We start from the raw sequence: 12,682 nt of genomic DNA, 5'->3' as shown, positions 1-12,682 counted from the left end.
GCATAGAACAAATATTTAATTTAAAGACAATATTAAAACACAAAGCAATTAGAAATGCCCCCATAATTTGTACATTTGTAGATTTTAAGAAAGCCTATGACTCAATTGGCCGGCAATCTTTGTTTAACATTTTAGAGGAACTTGGACTTGACTCCAAAACACTAAGGCTTATCAAAGAATCACTGACAGACACTGTATCTAAAGTTAAATTCAGGGGACAAATCTCTGAACCTTTTCTCATAAAAACTGGAGTACGTCAAGGTGACGGGCTATCTCCACTTCTGTTTAATATAGTCCTGGATAAAGTCATTAAGGAATGGGAAAAAGAATTAAAAAATCAATCCTACTGGAAACCAATCCATCTTGGTAGAACCAAAGACAACGTGGAGATATCTTGTTTAGCATTCGTGGACGACTTGGCCATACTTGCAGATGATGAAGAAATCGCCACCAAACAAATAGAGATCCTTAAGGAATGCGCGGATAAAGTAGGTTTACAAATTTCGTTTCAAAAGACAGAATTTTTCTGTACGAAATTCCATATACACAGTTTGAACACAAAATATGGAAAAATAAATAGAGTAAAACATTTTAAATACCTAGGTGAAATTTTGGAGCCAACCGGAGGAGAGAAAGTTGCACAGAAGATCAGACAACAGAAAATGAAGAGAGCATATGGTATGACACATGAAATATACAATAAAAAATGCATCTCCTCGAACACAAAAATCAGACACTACTGCGCAGTAATTAAGCCAGCAGCACTATATGCTAGTGAAACGCTCACACTCCACACAAAATGTGATTTAGAAAAAATACTAAAAGAAGAACGCAAAATTATGAGAAAGATTTTAGGTCCAAAATTAACAGAAGAAGGATACCGGATACAATCAAGAAGAACCACAGAAACTATATCAAACCTGGCAGCAGACATAAGAAGGCGAAGATTAAAATTTTATGGACATGTCACTAGACTTCCCCCCACACGACTCACCAACAGAATTCTCACTTACATAGAAAAAGTCAAATCAACAACACCATGGATTAGCCAAGTAAAATTAGATTTACAAAAAGCAAATATTGAACTTAAAGATGTCAAAGATAGAAAAACTTTTAGAAATAAGGTGGAAAAGTGGATTGTATTGTCGGAGAAGGAAGCACTAAAGAGACCAGGAACAAAATGGACAGAAGAAAGAAAAAGAAAACATGGAGAACAAATGAAAGAAGTATGGAAGAAACGACGTCAGAAAGCTTTGCGTGATCCTTCTGGGTCCATTCGCGATAAGTAAGTAAGTATATATATATATATATATATATATATATATATATATATATATATATATATATATGAGAGAACGGATACAGTTTGCTTCAGGCTGGTTGGAGACAAATTGACAAGTAGTTGGGCAGGGCAGGTCAATGCTTCCTGCCCCATCCCCCCCCCCCTCCCCTCCAAAATCACTGTGCTGGTCACTCGACATGGTACTCAGTTTGTTTTTAATTTTTTTTCTTTTTTTCTCATTTTCTCTTTTGGTTTTTATTTTTAGTTTATTTTTTAAATAAAATTTAACAGACATAAATTCTACAATTCCGGGACTAAGAAAAAAACAAAAGTTTATTTTTCTAGGAACAACACAATGAGCGAAACCTTCAGAACAAGAAAATAAAATAAAAACTGTCCAAAGACAAACGAATAAAGACAAAGTGCAACGTATTTTCAAACAAAGCGCGACAATGTGGAAGCATCTGCCACTTGCGACGAGCATCCACTCCATACTGGCGAAAAAAACGGGTGTCGAGATCATTGTCACACCCGACTACTTAGTGGGCGTAGTACCCAGGAGTCATACGATCGAATTAGTCTTCGTCCTAGGGAAAACGAAAAATTCTGGGCACAGAGGAAGTTGAACCGAGAAAACAGCTTCAGCTGATTGGATAAGTGAGGCCAGTTGTTGGCGAATCTAGTGCTAGTGTTCTCGTCCGCTAGAGATGACGTGTGTCGCAAAGAAAAAATGGCTCTGAGCACTATGGGACTTAACTGCTGAGGTCAGCAGTCCCGTACAACTTAGAACTACTTAAACCTAACTAACCTAAGGACATCACACACATCCATGCCCGAGGCAGGATTCGAACCTGCGACCGTAGCGGTCACGCGGTTCCAGACTGTAGCGCCTAGAACCGCTCGGCCACTCCGGCCGGCTGTGTCGCAAAGACCACGGACTAAGACCAATGCGATGGAGGCATCCGCCGCTCGGGACCATATTGTGAATTACCCTGTACCACGATGAGGTGTCTTCCATCGGGTGATTAGGAAAACTAAAGTGAAACGATGCTGTTTTCCTAGATATCAAATACGCGGGCATCTCAACAGGGGAGAGGGAAAGGATGATTGTAGGCCTACTCCCCCAAAGAGAAAACAATGATCTGATTAAATGACAGCATCCAGAAAACTTATTACAATATAAAATTCACGTATGTGCCACAATTTAAAGTTGATTCGGCCTACATCGGCTGGGGGAATCAGACTGGCTGGCCGAAGTCTGGCAAATAAGCGAGATATTATAGAATGATTAGCTAGAGCACGTGTTCAAACGTTAAGCCGTAGAAACAACACTAAAGATTTCGCTTTCATACTGGAAAGTTCCAAGTCTCCAAGTGGACGGGGTATCGCCACCACGTCATACCGAAGTCGAAAAATACGACTTTTCGAAAGAAATCGACAGGAAAATTGCATCAATTTGAGCGCCATCACAGCGGGGAACGGGAATATTTGTGCAAAATGGTGCACTTTTCTGAATGTGCAGAAATTTAAGATCCTCACTTTGTGAAGAAGACTAAGGGAATGGCGTTCGTGTTCATGAATCCCCCTCGAATGCGATTCGTCACCTCTCGCCAATTGAATGTAGCCAATTTCGTCGGGCAGCGATCCACGGTAATTCCTAACGATTTCTGGTGAGCAACCACCTTTACCCATGGAATGACAACGTAATGGAAACACCGCAATGGTAACAGCGTATATTTCCCTTCATTAACGCGGGACCTAGGGAGATAACAAAAGGAATCCAAAGTGTACTTGATCAAGTATATGTAATCGATATGACATAGCAATACCATAACATCATCCGCTTACACTCGTATCGAGCGGGTTTCCCCTGATATCTTCCAACCACATAATTGATGAGCAATACAGAGAAGCAGAGGTTCTAGAGACAAGACAAAAAGAGACCTGGAGAGGGGGCTCCCCTGCGGTAAGCCCTGTCGGATGGTGATCTGGTGAGTAAGATGTGCATTCTTTACGACCGGTACTTGAGTACCAATAATACATGACATGCAGTATGATTGACAACGGCCGCCTTGAGCATCTGCGTAAAAAAATTGTGTGTTGTCATTTCAATTTGAAGGACAAATGACATTCTAAGCAGGCAGTTGGCATTTGAAGTTAACTATGAAAGAGCTAATCTTGCCACGGCTATAACTGCAGAAAATGCAGGTTGACTAAAGTACTAAACAAACACAAAAAAAAAAGAAAGTTGGCAGTCTGATTTACTGCTACCTAACGGAAGACTGTATTTAATTCCACTATTTAACAGCACTCTCAGTTTAAGTCACAATACACCGTTGAATTACACCGAAATTGTTGTATGATGCTTGTAAAATGTTTAAATCTGAAGTATGGTATTAGTGGTTTTTGGAAAAAACTGCCATCATCATCTTTTTTTAATGTCTCAGCATCATTCATTGTAGGGACGTTTCCTAGTAATGTTTCACCTTAGCATGCACCGTTTTAGGTACGTGTAATTTATCACCAAAGGATGTAATTGGAGGGCAACGGCCTTTCCAAAGTGGTAACACCGGTTCCCGTCAGATCACCGAAGTTAAGCGCTGTCGGGCTGGGTTAGCACTTGGATGGGTGACCATTCGGTCTGCGGAGAGCTGTTGGCACGCGGGGTGCACTCAGCCTTTGTGAGGCAAACTGAGGAGCTACTTGACTGAGTAGTGGCTCCGGTCTTGGAATCTGACATACGGCTGGGAGAGCGGTGTGCTAACCACATGCCCCTCCATATCCGCATCCAGTAACGCCTGTTTGCCGAGGATGACACGGCGGCCAGTTGGTACCTTTGAGCCTTCATGGCCTGTTCGGGAGGAGTTTAGTTTTAGTTTTTTTTTACATGTAATTGACGACTAACGTGGCTTCTGAACTAGGCATAGAAAAGGTTAGGTACAAAACGGAATACTGCAGTTGGAACTAAGGCCCTCCAAAACTGTAATCAATTACTAAATCTAATCATAATGTAACACGCACTGTGAAGACATCGTCAAGCAATATTTATCTAGGAAAAGAAGGAGAAGAAGTTTCTATTATGATGTAACATTTAACAGGAAAGCATCTGCTTTGTTTACGCACAAGCTGACTGAATACGGTGACTGAGCAATAACATCACCAAAAATAAGATGATAGAGTCGACATCTCAAAAGTAAAATAGGTGACAAAATTATTTATCATCACTGACCCCAAAAATTATTAATCACAGTATGCAAGCATAACTATCTAGGAAATTCAAATATTGTACCACAATGAAGTTGCAAGATTTCAAACAGAGCACACTCCTTGGAACCACGATGGACTTTCAAATTAAATATTTCCAAATGTAATTGTCTGCATAATTCAATAAAATACGTGAAGATTCCATATTGGCATTACTGATAAAAACTTTTTGTTATGTAGTACTAAGTTCGATTGTTCTCTCACACTTTGCAAGCTCTACAGAACCTCAAATTACATATTTACACATCTAAAGTGTACATACAACTTATTAAAATACATACAGTTTGGTTACAGACACTACTTAAATAAAATATTTGTTAGTAGATAATTATTGATTAATATCAGGACTCTGCATTAATGTCAGTCAGATACATAAAAACTACTTGAAAATACACGTATGAAAACTACTAAAGACCTAACTTAAAGGCTAAAGTGCACCAAGAATTATCCAATTAAACAACGACACCATCTGACGCTCACAAAAGCAGTTCACCATTCATCCATACATCTTTGGACGCATTTGGCATAGAAATATGATCAAGCTGCTTTTGTTGATTCGACAAAGACCTTTAGGAAGTTAAAGCTGTTAACCCCATTTACTTACCCAATCTTGGGTTAAAACACAAGAATCTGGATCATTTTGACAAGAAATGATGGTTACTACACTTTCTACTAGATAGTTTCAACTGCCTTCCAAGATCACCCAATCACCCATTTTCCCAATCCTAAAGACACATGTCGATTATCGTTAAAAAGTTCTTGTATGAAATCTTTAATAATTTTTCTAAGAGAAAACCACTCTTTCTATATGTTTGTTAAGTGAAGTTTTAGTAGTTTTAACTTAAAATATAAATCTACCTGTAAATCTTCCTCAAACCAGCAATTTGTCAAAATCACAGGGGGTATGTTTCCAGATACATACATATATATATATATTTCCTTGGTAGTAAACAAGTTTTTGTGCACCATTAATAATAAGCTCCATTATTCTACATATTCTTGGATGATGTACGTTGCCCAGTATTTTTCCTCCATATTTTTGTCGAATTTCTTATAGTAATTTAAGTTGACAATTTTCACATATGAATATTGTATCGGTTTTAAACTGCGCAAACGGCCAATGGGAATGGACGTTTACAAAACAGACTCCTTTGTGTATCCTTCAATATAGTAAACGTCGTTGGAGCCATGATACATGCGAGCATTCGACAACATGACTACTTTTCACAGTAATTGCAGATATCACGTAGTTCCCAGACATACCAGAATTTTGGCATACATTGTGTTTAAAATAATATCTGAGTCCTGCTTGCACGTCTGCAATGGCTTATCCTTTTTCCAGTAACAGTTAACCCTTTAACTGCTGTGGATACCTTAATTTTAAATGCTCCGCTGCTCTCCAGGTACTGGGAACGTGTTTAAATGTGGCCCCTGGGTTTTCCTGAAGTGCTGTTGACCTGTTTATGTGTCCAATTCCTTCGACCTCTCACTGTTGCAGGCGACTTACTTCCACATCTTGGTGAATAAAAGATTACGAATATCCCTCATACAATATACTTCCTTCTTTTGGCACTATCATTTGCAAAAGAAACTTCGTTTCGATACCTCGAACCGATTCTGAAATGTGACGATTGTGACGAAAATGAACATCTAACAGACATCCGTCTGCAGAAAAAAAACCAATAACTCGAGAAATAACGAGATATCATTCTGCTCTCAATAAAAAAAATCGATATCTTATCTACTTCATTTGATGCATCGCACTAACCATGATGTGTAACGAAAAGAAATTCAGTCTTTTATCGACTAAAGATATCAGACTGTAAAATGTGCAAAAGTAAAACGCCTTTTACGAAATAGCTTTCTTAAAATCGGACGATGAGTATTTAATACGAACCGAAAAGTCTGCGTTATCAGAATTGGTCACAGGAAATATGTAGAGTTTTTGCTGAGTTCATCGGTACCTAGGCTTACACACTAATTAAACTAACATACGCTAACGACAACACACACACCGAAGTCTGAGGGAGAACTCGAACCTCCGACGGGATGGAGCTGTGCGAACCGTGACAGGTCGCCAAAGACCACGCGGCTACTCCGCGCAGCTTGGGCACAGGCACACAACCGTCCGCCAGATATAAATATAAGTGATACTAGAATAAAATGAGATGTCATCTTTCTCCTAGTTTTAAATAAAATTTCTATATCTTATTTACATTTCATACTCATCAATATATGAGCTAAAATATGCATAGTCTGCGGAATGATCTTTTACCAGTGCAAACTCTCTAAGATTTCGAGCAATGTTTTTCTTAATTTGATGCAGCGCAGAAATTATTATGAAAGACGAAAGAAACTTCAGATCTTTATCGAACAAAGATACCAGAGTGCAAGATGAGCATAAACAAAATTTTTTACCCAACAGTTTTCTTAAAATTGCTAGATATGTATTTGATAGCAGCCGGAATGTCATCTCTTAGTACAAGTAGCAGCATTTGACGAGCAGTGCACCCACAACAAAGGCAAGATCAGCATGTAATGCAGAAAGTACATTTGTAGCAACGAAATTATTAATATTCTTTTATTATGGCAAATTGTTTTTATCATATACTACAGTTTTCATTATTTTACTTCCACTTCAGTATTGTTTTGCAAGTGCATAATATATTCATTGCATTTAAAGCAGTAGTTTCTTTAATAAAGATTGGTTTGAGCCTGTTTAGTAGATTTATTCATTTTTAAAACGATAGACAGAAAATTATTACTGCGTGGGTGAATGGGTAAAAAGGTAAATGTGTGAACAGGTAAATGAGTAATACTTGTCTTTCACCAGCTGCATCACGAAGTAGTAGGGAGGATATTCCTCAGAAATTTTCATCATGTGTTAATCAGCAAGTGGAGTGGTGGGAGGGGGAGGGGGTTGTAGCGAGGAGAGAGGATTCTCCAGAATTCCTTATCTCAAGGTAAGCACTACTTCGCATCACACATATGTTTATTAAGGACTATAAACACATGGGGTAATGGTAGTCACTACTGTTTGTTGACCACCAGTGTTCCACCTAATTTTATGCAGGGTAATGGTGATCACTCTCTAAGCTGACCGTAATTCTCCACTGACCATTCTTCCCACCCTGTAAACTGTCCATCATTCTCCAATAACCGTTATTCGCCATCCTGTAAACTGACCATCATTTTCCACTGACGATCATTCCCCATCCTGCAAACTGACTATTGTCCCAGAGATTATCATTCTTCTCCCAATAGTATGCAACTTAACGGTGATCGGATATTTCCACCATCATCCTCATCCACCATTCTGCACTGTCATTAAACTTCTTCTAACAAACTTTTGTGCACAAAACATTTACACATTTCTAAGATTTATACACCACAGTAAATTTAAGCTCTCTCTATGCAAAGCACACGTTATGGCAGCAGCAACTGTGTGATGTATTATAGAAGAAATGAAAGGACTACAGTTTTCCCCAGAAGCTGAAATGCTCCTTCCCCAAAAGCTAACATCTCTCTGATTTGTAAGAGCATGTAAATTTTCTCTCTCTCTCTCTATCTCTCCTTCTCTTTCTCAGTAAGGTTTATATTAATGAGGCAACAATATTACAAGCCATTGCAGGCAGAATGAAAGCAAGACAACGTTTTGAACTGCAAGATGAAGTCAGTACCTTAGCATGGAATCACGATCATGTTTGGCAGACGAGTTTCTGGCGTGGTAAAATCATTGGTTCCTTTGTTAATTCTTAGAACATTTTCAGTTGTAACATTTGAAGCAGTGATTATGTGAATGCATATATGTGTGTGTGTGTGTGTGTGTGTGTGTGTGTGTGTGTGTGTGTTTGTGTGTGGCTGAGTGGGTGTTAACGACAGTTCCTCCTCAATAACCATGCATCTCATTGGCGGGCAGCACACCTTGACACTTGAGACTGCGTTTTTTTTTTTTTTTAAATTGATATTTTCACTATCCTCATGATCCGGGTGGGCAAGCCTAGATCCTCGTTTCTGTGAGACAAAATGTTCCATCACGGCGCCGTTCAGCGGTCGCTGAAGATGCCCAGAGCTCACGATAACAGTGGGCTGGTGGCACTTGCGCGTCCCCAGGATCGCCAAGCCCGTCCCCAGCAAACGAATGCTGGCTCCCTGATGGCATTAATAATGTTACTCGGATTTAAATGTCAACAGACTCTACATATTTAGCTACAACTGTTAACACTTGACAAGCATCATTTGGAACTGAGTTTTAACTTGAGAGTGTATTGTGACTTACACCAAGAACAAGTCTAAATAGTAAAATTATCTACGTTCTTCCAGTAACTGACAGCAATTCAGATTACCTACTTAATTCTGTTTGCCTTGTACTTTAGCTAATATCCATTTTTGCCCAGTCATGTAACTATCCATCTCTTAGGTCAAACACGAAATATCAACTGTCAGTGTATGTATTTAGAAAATGACACTGTGGTACTTCACATAAACATAGTACTTTTTTGCGTGTTTTAGCATATATTTTCCACTTGCAAATAAATATTTTGGGAGTTGAGAAAAATCACAGATGCAGAAAATAGTTAATTTGAGGCTTTGTTGCACCTTACACTACGTTATGTTAATCAAACTACGAGTATGACAATTTGCAAGTGTAGCCATCTGTTGGTGAACAGTAGTTACTGGACCTCAAAGCAGCTATTGACTTTATTTCGCGTTTTTGAAGTTTTCGGAACAGTATTTAAGGTAAACTTAAAAAAAAGGAAAGAGAATTAGGATTTAATCGCCCACATAAATCGAGATCATTAAAGATGGAGGAGAAGCTCTTAATGTTTCAAGGATGGGGAAGTAAACTGATGTGTCCTTTCAAAGGAAACGTTTCGACAGTTACATGAAGCGATTTAGAAAACCGAAATCTTGATGGCCAGATGCGATTCTGAAGCGTCGTCCTCTTGAACGAAAGTCTGGTGACCTAACCGCTGCACCATATCCCTCGGAGGTAAATCTCATCTTGAGCAACTACTTATGTCCAATTAGTTAAAACATTGTGTGACCAAACCTTGGGTTTTAATTACTTATGGAGAGTATGTTGGATACTACAGCTAATACTTTATAGTTAATGCTATACAGTTTCCAATGAAATTTACATATGTAACTGGAGGGACAGTTTATAAATACGTTTTTGAAGTCAAGAATTAAAACACGCTTGACGATAACTTTTTACCTTGCCATCAGTTTACACAGTTTTGGTGGATGTTACGTATTATTTCAGTGCGCATGTTTGATGATGTATTTTTTTATATATAAATATTGCAAACGTAATTTTTTGATAAATAATTATGTAGTTTAGATATTTTCCAGCAGAACCAAGATGAGTGTTTCTAACTGCTGCTAAAATATTACACTGTTATTGGCTATTTAAGGTTAATGGAGGCTAAAATAGTAGGCTCTTATTGGCGGAAAGGAAATGGAGCATAAATAACAACTCGGCTCATTCTGCCATCTTAGGTTTCCATTGGCAGTTTCAGTTTAACGACCCCTAAAATAGTAGGGTATGATTAGCAGGAGAGAGGGGGAAGGTATAATGGGAGAGGATGACGTGAGGTACAGGTGTTTGGGGAGGGGCCATTACTAGTCGTGTGACAGAAAAGAGGCTGTGACTTGCCACATCATGTGTAGGTCAACTCTCTTTGTTACGTTATTCAGAACATACAACGTGGAAAAATTATGCTGGATAGTACCTTGATATACAACTGGAAAAGACACATCAAAGAAAGAAACTTTTAGTGAAGGAGGAGGACACATTTAATCAGTCAGTCCCACAGACACTGACTGATAGAATGAGACGAGGTACTGGCAGAAGTACAGCTGTGAGGACTGGGCGTGAGTCGTGGTTGGGTAGCTCAGTTGGTACAGCACTTGCCCGCGAAAGGCAAAGGTCCCGAATTCGAGTCTCGGTCCGGCACACAGTTTTAATCTGCCAGGAAGATTCACTGACTGATAGGACAGTACCTTTGGTCATGTGCCCAATAGCAAGATTGTCCACCATTTGTAGGCAATAGAGCAGCGATATTCCTTGTTATCCTTCATAAAATTCCTCCCTACGTTTCCCGTTTTACATGTCGCCAAAGGTATATGCAAAGCATAAAAATTACGCGTAAATTAGGAGGTGGCAATTTGCGAGCGAGATGTATTGCACCAGGTTTAGATCAGTCAAAACTGTTGAGCAAGACATCAACGACAGTTCTCCGTTATACTCCTCAAACCACTGTAGAACGATTCTGACCTTGTGGTTAGGACAGTCACCCAGCTGGAAGATATCATGCCACATGGGAAGACATCAAGCATAAATGAATTTTATTAACAAATACTGTCAACACTGACCTGCCTCCGAGGAGCGGTATATTTTCTGACCAACCGCTCGCCTGAGTAACTGCTTAACCAGACATGAAAATCAACCAGATATAACAGAAAATGTGCTTCATCGGAAGGGGGAACACTTCTCCATTGCTAAAGGCCCTAACTCAATGGTCCCTGTGCACTGCAATCGTATCTGACAGTATAGTTTGGTCAAGATGGGAGATTGGGGGAGTTGTCTGGTGAGGAGCCCCATATTCAGCAATGTGCACTGAACAATGTTTTCATAAAAATTTCTTTCTTTCTGAGCATTGAAAGGCAGGATTTTTTTGAGTCATCAGTCTTCCGACTAGTTCGATGCACCCCGCCACGTTCCTCTCCTCTATCGACCCCTTCATCTAACAGCAGTATTTGCAATCTATGTCCTCAATAATTTGCTGGGATATATTCGTCGGCTGGCCGCGGTGGCCGAGCGGTTCTAGGCACTTCAGTCCGGAACCACACGGCTACTACGGTCGCAGTTTCGATCCTGCCTCGGGAATGGGTGTGTGTTATGTCTTTAGGTTAGTTAGATTTACGTATTCCAGTGCACTGATGTATACCCGTGGTCTAGGGGTAGCGTCTTTGATTCATAATCAAAACGTTTTCGGTCCTGGGTTCGATCCCCGCCACTGCCTAAATTTTGATAAATAATCAGCATTGGCGGCCCAAGACTTCCGGCATAAGAAATCAGTCTCATTCTGCCAACGACCTTGTCAAAGAGGGCGGATAGAGGTTCAGGGCACACTCTTGTCCTAGGGGTGGGAAATTGCCCCTAAAGGCGGAAGAATCAGCAATGATCAACGACATGAGGATGCAGAAGGCAATGGAAACCACTGCATTAAAGACACGTAACGTGTATCCACAGGACATGTGGCCTGTATTTGAAGAAGTGTCATGATGATCTCTCCATTGGCAAAAGATTCCAGAATAGTCCCCCATTCGGATCTCCGGGAGGGGACTGCCAAGGGGGAGGTTACCATGAGAAAAATATTGAATATTCAACGAAAGGATAACGTTCTACGAGTCGGGCGTGGAATTTCAGAAGCTTGAACGTGATGGGGAAACTAGAAAATCTGAAAAGGGAAATGCAAAGGCTCAATCTAGATATAGTAGGGGTCAGTGAAGTGAAGTGGAAGGAAGACAAGGATTTCTGGTCAGATGAGTATCGGGTAATATCAACAGCAGCAGAAAATGGTATAACAGGTGTAGGATTCGTTATGAATAGGAAGGTAGGGCAGAGGGTGTGTTACTGTGTACAGTTCAGTGACCGGGTTGTTCTAATCAGAATCGACAGCAGACCAACACCGACAACGATAGTTCAGGTATACATGCCGACGTCGCAAGCTGAAGATGAACAGATAGAGAAAGTGTATGAGGGTATTGAAAGGGTAAAGCAGTATGTAAAGGGGGACGAAAATCTAATAGTCATGGGCGACTGGAATGCAGTTGTAGGGGAAGGAGTAGAAGAAAAGGTTACAGGAGAATATGGGCTTGGGACAAGGAATGAAAGAGGAGAAAGACTAATTGAGTTCTGTAACAAGTTTCAGCTAGTTATAGCGAATACCCTGTTCAAGAATCACAAGAGGAGGAGGTATACTTGGAAAAGGCCGGCAGATACGGGAAGATTTCAGTTAGATTACATCATAGTCAGACAGAGATTCCGAAATCAGGTACTGGATTGTAAGGCGTACCCAGGAGCAGATATAGACTCAGATCACAATATAGTAGTGATGAAGAGTAGGC

The 12,682-nt window shown here is 39.9% G+C and overlaps 1 pseudogene; it reads left to right on the top strand.

Moving 5' to 3' along the window:
- The first annotated feature begins 3,824 nt into the window (after positions 1–3,824).
- Positions 3,825–3,942, top strand: LOC124778470 (annotated as a pseudogene).
- The last annotated feature ends 8,740 nt before the right edge of the window (positions 3,943–12,682 follow it).

This window comes from Schistocerca piceifrons, chromosome 2, assembly GCF_021461385.2.
Source record: "Schistocerca piceifrons isolate TAMUIC-IGC-003096 chromosome 2, iqSchPice1.1, whole genome shotgun sequence".
Classification (NCBI taxonomy): Eukaryota; Metazoa; Arthropoda; class Insecta; order Orthoptera; family Acrididae; genus Schistocerca; species Schistocerca piceifrons.
This window is presented reverse-complemented; position numbering and strand designations above follow the sequence as displayed.